Source organism: Triticum urartu, chromosome 3, assembly GCF_003073215.2.
Source record: "Triticum urartu cultivar G1812 chromosome 3, Tu2.1, whole genome shotgun sequence".
In the NCBI taxonomy this organism is placed as follows: Eukaryota; Viridiplantae; Streptophyta; class Magnoliopsida; order Poales; family Poaceae; genus Triticum; species Triticum urartu.
In genome coordinates, this window is record NC_053024.1 from 577,413,573 (window position 1) to 577,422,680 (window position 9,108).

Consider the following 9,108-nt stretch of genomic DNA (forward strand, 5'->3'; position numbering starts at 1 on the left):
CATTGGTGTAGGCATTGAAGATGAAGTTCATCATGCGAGAGAACGTCGGAGGAGCGTTGACGAGGCCAAAAGACATGACAGTGTATTCATATGAACCATAGCTTGTCCCGAAAGCCGTCTTGGGAATATCTTGCTCACGGATACGAATCTGATGATAACCCATACGGAGATCAAGCTTGGAGAATACTTGGGCACCTTTGAGTTTTTCGAACAGCTCGTTGATGTTGGGAAGTGGGTATTTGTTCTTGATGGTCTTCTTGTTCAATGGACGGTAATCAACACAAAGTCGGTCCGTTCCATCCTTCTTCTTCACAAAAAGAACACCACAACCCCACGGAGAAGAACTAGGCCGGATGAGACCCATTCTCTCTTGAATATCGAGTTGCTTCTTTAGCTCCTTCAACTCTTCTGGTCCGAGCTTGTAAGGATGCTTGCACACAGGTACCGTGCCAGGCTCAAGATCAATAACGAATTCAACTGGCCGGTGCGGAGGCATTCCTGGAAGCTCTTCTGGAAAGACGTCTTGATATTCGCAAACAACTGGAATTTGTGAGATAGCATCCAGTTCACCCTTATCATTGAGAGAAAACAGACGGATGGTATCATCATGAGCGGCGAAGACAATTACATCCTTAGACGAATGAGTCAATTGAGTCTGTCTGGCTGCACAATCAAGCTGAGCCTTGTTCTTAGAAAGCCAATCCATTCCGAGAATAAGATCAATATCCGAGTTGCCAAGAACCATTGGGGAAGAAAGAAACTTGTAGTCGCCCAAGGTGATAGTAACATCTGGCACCTCCAGACTTGCACTCAAATGTTTGCCAGGAGAAACGATATCCATTTGTTTACCCAAATGAGACGAAACGAACTCATACTTGGTAAAAAAATGGCTTTGACATGAAACAATGCGATGCACCAGTGTCAAAAAGAACTTTTGCGGGAATATCATTAATAGGAAGGTTACCCATGATGACATCTGACGAATCCTCTGCCCGAGCTGCATTCATCAAGTTGACCTTGGCGTGCTTGGGGTTATGCTTGACCATAGCTATACTTGCGGATCTGACAGGAGGAGGAGGAAGACGCCTTTGATTGAGACACTTGTTGGCATAGTGACCCTTCTATTGGCACTTGTTGCACGTGACCTCTGAAAGCGGACGGTGATACGGAGCACTCGATCTTGGAGCTTGAGACGAAGTCTTGTTCTGAAAGCCAGGGTGGGGTGGGTGGGAAGAACCACTGCCACCTTTGCTCTTCTGCTGATACGGCTGACGGAACGGAGGAGGAGGAAGCCAATACTTCTGCTGCTTGGCCACTTGAGTAAAGGAAGAAGGAGTAACATCTCTGACTCGCTTCTTGGAAGCATCACACCTCAATTGAGCAGCCTCTTGCTTCAATGCCATGTTGTAGAACTCATCGTACCTCAAGGGCTCAAAGAGAACAAGAGCTAGCTGGATTTCTTCTCTGAGACCACCCCTGAACTGATATATCATGCTCTTCTCATCAGGGACGTCCTGCTTGGTAAAACGGGCGAGCTTCTGAAACAACTTGTTGTAGTCATAGACAGACAAAGAGCCTTGCTTCAGGTTGCGGAATTCCTCACGCTTGCTTTCAACCATGCTCTGAGGGATATGATGAGCTCGGAAATCTTGACGAAATTCATCCCAAGTGATAACACGTCCACCTCTGGAATCCTTGTACTGCTGGAACCATTCTGCAGCTTGATCTTTGAGTTGGAAGGAAGCGTACTTGATAGAGTCCTCAGGCCTGACGTTACTGCACTCGAAATGCTTGCACAGATCCACAAGCCAATCGTCAGCATCGGTTGCCTCAATACAATTGCTGAAAGTATTTGGCCCGTTAGCAAGGAACTGGTTGAGTGTAGCAAAATGATTCTGATTGTTTCCTTGGTTCCCTTGGTTACCTTGATTGCGCTCTTGAAGAATTTGCATGATCAACTGTGTGTTTGCATTGGTTGCGGCCATCACAGCTTGCCATGCCTCCGGAGGAGGTGGAGGTGGTGGCGGATCAGGATTCGGAGTCGTGCGCATTGGAGGAGCCATCCTGAAGAGGTTGACATCCATTAGCACATTGATAGACAAATATTGAAGCTGAATCCAACGGAATGAAAATTGCAACATATAGTCTTCACATCCGAACAAAATGAACGAATGCATTCCTCTTGAAATGGTCACATATCCATAAATTGAGAAGCCACTTAGAATTAAGGTAGAGAAATAAATCAACAAGGTACGGATCAAGAACGAATACTCGGTAAGAAACCCCAATCTCAAACTAAATATCCGTGGAAGAAGAACTAGAGCTACTAGAATTCCCACCTATGAAACTCCCGAACCTTTCCGGTTATGCAATCAGGTGTTGGGGATACAGGGGAAGCATAATATCTCACCCAAATCTAACAAATCCTACATCCAGTTGTATCCATCCTTCAACACATAACCGAGAAAAACTTCGGAAACCATCTACCTCAACCTTCGAAAAGCATCCGTTATACAAGTTATGGCGATACTCCCGAACTCCCGCCCCAGTACTGGGTGGCGTCGAGGTTATCTCACCAACGAACTGCATAAAAGAGATTTTCGATGTTGGCGTACTAAACTCAGGTATTCTAGAACTGCAACGATAAAATTATGATGACAACACCTCAGAGCTCAACTCCCCGGGACACTTCCACAAAACCCCTGACAGGAGGCACCAAGACAATGTTCTCATCATAAAACCATCGGAACGATTCCAAGATACCCCCGTGATCCTAAATTTTTTTTTGTGAAATTTGAGAAGAGAAGAGTCAAAACTCTACGTCAGGATGCCTTACCAGAGTGATGAGGAGACTGGGAAGTAAAAAGAATTCCTAAACTCTTCGATATATAATTCCTAAATGACTCAAAACATTTTTCTAGACACAACTCGGCTGCTAAAACGATTAAGCAATGGGGCTCCTAAGGTCGGGGAAGGCTCTGATACCAACTTGTAACACCCTCGATGCGACTATATCTCCCACGTGTCGAGGCACGACTTAGAGGCATAATCGCATTGAAGGCATATGTCGCAAGTTAGGCAATCTTCACAACAACCCATGTAATATAGATAATAAAAAGGGGAGATAACATAGTTGGCTTACACTCGCCACGTCAATCAAGTACATAAATAACAATACATCATCCAAACACTCATGGCCCGACTACGGCGCCAAAATAAAAGATAACCCAACATGCGACACGGTCCCGATCACCCCCAACTGGGCACCACTACTGATCATCAGGAAAGGAAACATAGTAACATTGAGAGTCCTCGTCGAACTCCCACTTGAGCTCAAGCGCGTCTCCTGGAGCGGAATCATCAGGCCCTGCATCTAGTGTAATAGTAATCTGTGAGCCACAGGGACTCAACAATCTCGCACCCTCGCGATCAAGATTATTTAAGCTTATAGGTAAGGCAAGGTAAATATATGAGGAGCTGCAGCAAGCGACTAGCAAATATGGTGGCTATCCTGTTCGCAAAAGAGAGCAAGAAGAGGAGGCAAAGCGCGAGCGAGAAACTAGAGAACAACCTGCGCAAGCATTACTCCAACACCGTGTCCACTTCCCGGACTCCCCCGAGAAGAGGCCATCACAGCAAACACACTCAGTTGATTCATTTTAATTAAATTAAGGTTCAAGTTATCTACAACCGGACATTAACAAATTCCCATCTGCCCATAACCGCGGGCACGGCTTTCGAAAGTTCAAATCCCTGCAGGGGAGTCCCAACTTAGCCCATGACAAGCTCTCACGGTCAACGAAGGAATAGACCTCCTCCCAAGACGTTCTGATCAGACTCGGTATCTCGGTTCTTCAAGACACTTCGACAGGTTAAAACAAGACCAGCAACACCGCCCGAATGTGCCGACAAATCCCGATAGGAGCTGCACATATCTCGTTCTCAGGGCACACTCAGATAGGTCAAGCTACAAGTAAAACCAACCCTCGAGTTTTCCCGAGGTGGCCCCGCAGGCTGCCTGGTTCGGACCAACACTCAGAGGAGCACTGGCCCGGGGGGGGGGGTTTAAATAAGATGACCCTCGGGCTCCGGAAACCCAAGGGAAAAAGAGGCTAGGTGGCAAATGGTAAAACCAAGGTTGGGATTGCTGGAAAAGCTTTAATCAAGACGAACTATCAAGGGGTTCCCATTATAACCCAACCGCGTAAGGAACGCAAAATCCGGGAACATAACACCGATATGACGGAAACTAGGGTGGCAAGAGTGGAACAAAACACTAGGCGAGAGGCCGAGCCTTCCACCCTTTACCAAGTATATAGATGCATTAAGATAACATGGCAATATAATGATATCCCAACAAGTAAATAAATGTTCCAACAAGGAACAACCTTCAATCTTCACCTGCAAATAGCAACGCTATAAGAGGGGCTGAGCAAAGCGGTAACATAGCCAATCAACGGTTTGCTAGGACATGGTGGGTTAGAGGTTTGACATGGCAATTTGGGAGGCTTGAAAGCAAGTGGTAGGCATCGTAGCATTGACATAGCAAAAGAGCGAGCAATCTAGCAAAGCAAAGATAGTAGTGATTTCGAGGGTATGATCATCTTGCCTGCATAGTTGTCAGAGTTGACTGGATCCTCGAAAGCAAACTCAACGGGCTCCTCGTTAGCGAACTCGTCTCCCGGCTCTACCCAAACAAGACAAACAAGCAAACGGAACACAATCAATCGCGTGCAAGCTCAAACAATATGATGCAAAGATGGTATGCTATGCGGGATGCGATGCGGGATGCATATGCAAGATTTGACAAGGAATGAATGAACCTGGCCTCAACTTGGGAATCCAAGTGTGCCACTGGAAATATGAGATGAAATCGCTTGAAAACGATATAAAGAACGCCAGAATCGGAGTTACGGTTTGGAAATGCCAAGCAATTCAAATATGACACCGGTCTGCGATTTACAACAAGTAACCATCTAAATGCAATGAGATGAACAAGTTACAGCACCCAAACATGACAACAAAATACATGGCAGGGATGCATTCATGATGCTTAACAAAAAGTCTAGCACTGAGCTACGGCCAATTAATCCATTAACAGGTTCGAACAAGCATGGAAAAAATGCATATGGCAAACAGATTTCAGACTTAGTAAAGTTAACACTTGTCTGGAATCTCAGCTCAGGTAGCACACTTCGGAGCAACAAAACTATATGCTAAAGGACCTGAACATGGCAAAGTAAAGCATGGCATGGAGCTAATCAAAGAGCTTAACAAAAGTCCCTTAGTGACCTTGAGCCAAAAAGGGATCAGAAAATACAATTGCAAGCATGTGAACATGGCAAAAACATAATCAGATCACAGACTTAGTGAAAACTGGAGCATGCTGAAACAGATATCAAGTAGGCATGTTTACGAGCTCGATGCACTCACTACAGAGCAAGTCATGATAATATAAGCATACACCCATCAATAATACACAAAATGCAAGCTAGACATGGCAAGAACAATAGCATAGCATGCACGGATCAACTACAACATCCACGGCAAAATCGCTAACAAGTAGACAATCTGCCCAGATTCACGAAGTAGCAAAAGTAGAGCTCGATTGACTCAAGCTAGGGTGCTCCATAATTGCAAACAAAGACATGGATGGATAGAGCACTACAAGATTAACAAAACATCCTTACTGATCATCCTCAAAAGAGGCACGGATCACTAGGAAACAACATGAACATATGACCATATGAGATAAACAGCTCAAGGACTTAGTGGAAATGCTAAGGCCGAGGGGAGGAGAGGCCGGGGCGGTGCCGGTGGTGGCGGGCGGCGCGGGACCGGAGCGGTGGCCGGGCGGGGGCAGCCACGGCGATGGTGGCGGCGGCCGGAGTGGCGGAGCCGCGGCGGAGGCGGCGGAGCGCGGCGCCGGCTCGGGAGGAGAAGCGGAGCGGGCGCGAGCGGCGGTCGGCGGCATTCTGGGCCAGGGAGGGCCTCCCGCGGGCTCGGGCAGGCCTCGGGCGGCGGCGGTGATGTGGGGCTCGCCTGGCCACATGGCGAGCGCGGGTTGGTGGCGGCGGAAGCGTCCGGCCCGGACGGACGTGTCCGGCCGGCACGGAGACGATTTTTTTAGGGTTTTGGACGAGGGGGATCGGGATTTTTCGAGGAGGACCTCTTTATAGGCATAGAGGGAGCTAGGAGAGTCCAAATAAGGTGCGGTTTTCGGCCACGCGATCGTGATCGAACGCTCTAGATGATGGAGAAGGATTAGGTGGGTTTTGGGCCAAATTGGAGGGGTGTTGGGCTGCAACACACACGAGGCCTTTTCGGTCCCTCGGTTAACCGTTGGAGTATCAAACGAAGTCCAAATGATACGAAACATGACAGGCGGTCTACCGGTAGTAAACCAAGGCCGCTTGGCAAGTCTCGGTCCAATCTGGAAATGTTTAATCCCCACACACGAAAGAAAGGTAGAAATGACCACCGGAGGAGAACGAAGCGCCGGAATGCAAAACGGACAACGGGGAAAATGCTCGAATGCATGAGATGAACACGTATGCAAATGCAATGCACATGATGACATGATATGAGATGCATGACAACGACAACAACACACCGAGACAAAAACCCGAACCCGAGAAAAGAAAATAACTAAACGCCGGAAATGGCAAGAGTTGGAGTAAAAATTGGGAAAGTCATATCCGGGGTGTTACACTAAGCTTGGGGATGCCCCGTAAGGCATCCCCTCTTTCGTCTTCGTTCATCGGTAACTTTACTTGGAGCTATATTTTTATTTACCACATGATATGTGTTTTGCTTGGAGCGTCATTTTTTTCTTTTGTTTTGCTTGCTGTTTGAATAAAATACCAAGATCTGAAATTATTAAATGTTAGAGAGTCTTCACATAGTTGCACAATTATTCGACTACTCATTGATCTTCACTTATATCTTTCGGAGTAGTTTGTCATTTGCTCTAGTGCTTCACTTATATCTTTTAGAGCACGGTGGTGGTTTATAGAAAATATATGAAACTCTCATGCTTCACTTATATTATTTTTGAGAGTCTTTTAGAACAGCATTGCTTTGGTTATGAAACTAGTCCTAATATGATGGGCATCCAAGATGGTATAATAAAAACTTTCATATAAGTGCATTGAATACTATGAGAAGTTGTACTTGATGATTGTTTTGAGATATAAAGATGGTGATATTAGAGTCATGCTAGTTGAGTAGTTGTGAATTTGAGAATACTTGTGTTGAAGTTTGTGATTCCCGTAGCATGCACGTATGGTGTGAAACCATGATTTATTTATTGATTGTCTTCCTTATGAGTGGCGGTCGGGGACGAGCGATGGTCTTTTCCTACCAATCTATCCCCCTAGGAGCATGCGTGTAAGTACTTTGTTTCGATAACTAATATTTTGCAATAAGTATGTGAGTTCTTTATGCCTAATGTTGAGTCCATGGATTATACGCACTCTCACCCTTCCACCATTGCTAGCCTCTCTAGTACCGCGCAACTTACCATAAACCCACCATATACCTTCCTCAAAACAGCCACCATACCTACCTATTATGGCATTTCCATAGCCATTCCGAGATATATTGCCATGCAACTTTCCACCGTTTCTATTATGACACGCTCCATCATTGTCATATTGCTTTGCATGATCATGTAGTTGACATCGTATTGTGGCAAAGCCACCATTCATAATTCTTTCATACATGTCACTCTTGATTCATTGCACATCCCGGTACACCGCGGAGGCATTCATATAGAGTCATATTTTGTTCTAAGTATCGAGTTGTAATTCTTGAGTTGTAAGTAAATAAAAGTGTGATGGTCATCATTATTAGAGCATTGTCCCAGTGAGGAAAGGATGATGGAGAGTATGATTCCCCCACAAGTCGGGATGAGACTCCGGACGAAAAAAAAGAAAAAGAGGCCATAAAAAGAGAAAAGGCCCAAATAAAAAAAGAAAAAAGAAAAAAATGAGAAAATGAGAGAAGGGGCAATGCTACTATCCTTTTACCACACTTGTGCTTCAAAGTAGCACCATGATCCTCATGATAGAGAGTCTCCTATGTTGTCACTTTCATATACTAGTGGGATTTTTTCATTATAGAACTTGGCTTGTATATTCCAATGATGGGCTTCCTCAAAATGCCCTAGGTCTTCATAAGAAAGCGAGGTGCGTAGATACCCACTTAGTTTCTTTTTGCGCTTTCATACACTTATAGCTCTAGTGCATCCGTTGCATGGCAATCCCTACTCACTCACATTGATATCTATTGATGGGCATCTTCATAGCCCATTGATACACCTAGTTGATGTGAGACTATCTTCTCCTTTTTGTCTTCTCCACAACCACCATTCTATTCCACCTATAGTGCTATGTCCATGGCTCACGCTCATGTATTGCGTGAAGATTGAATTTTTTTGAGAATGGCACAAGTATGAAACATTTGCTTGGCTTGTCATCGGGGTTGTGCATGATTTAAATATTTTGTGTGATGATGATAGAGCATAGCCAGACTATATGATTTTGTAGGGATAGCTTTCTTTAGCCATGTTATTTTGAGAAGACATGATTACTTTGTTAGTTTGCTTGAAGTATTATTTTTATGTCAATATTAAAATTTTGTCTTGAATCCTATGGATCTGAATATTCTTGCCACAATAAAGAGAACTACATGGATAGATATGTTAGGTAGCATTCCACATCAAAAATTCTATTTTTATCATTTACCTACTCGAGGACGAGCAGGAATTAAGCTTGGGGATGCTGATACGTCTCCAACATATCTATAATTTTTGATTGTTCCATGCTATTATATTATGAACCTTGGATGTTTTATATGCATTTATATGCTATTTTATATGATTTTTGGGACTAACCTATTAACCTAGAACCTAGTGCCAGTTTCTGTTTTTTCCCCTTGTTTTAGAGTATTGCACAAAAGGAAAATCAAGCGGAGTCCAATTGACCTGAAACTTCACGGAACTTATTTTTGGAACGGAAGCAATCTAGGAGACTTGGAGTAGACGTCAGGGAAGCTTTGAGGGAGGCACGAGGCAGGGAGGCGCGCCCTACCCCCTGTGCGCGCCCC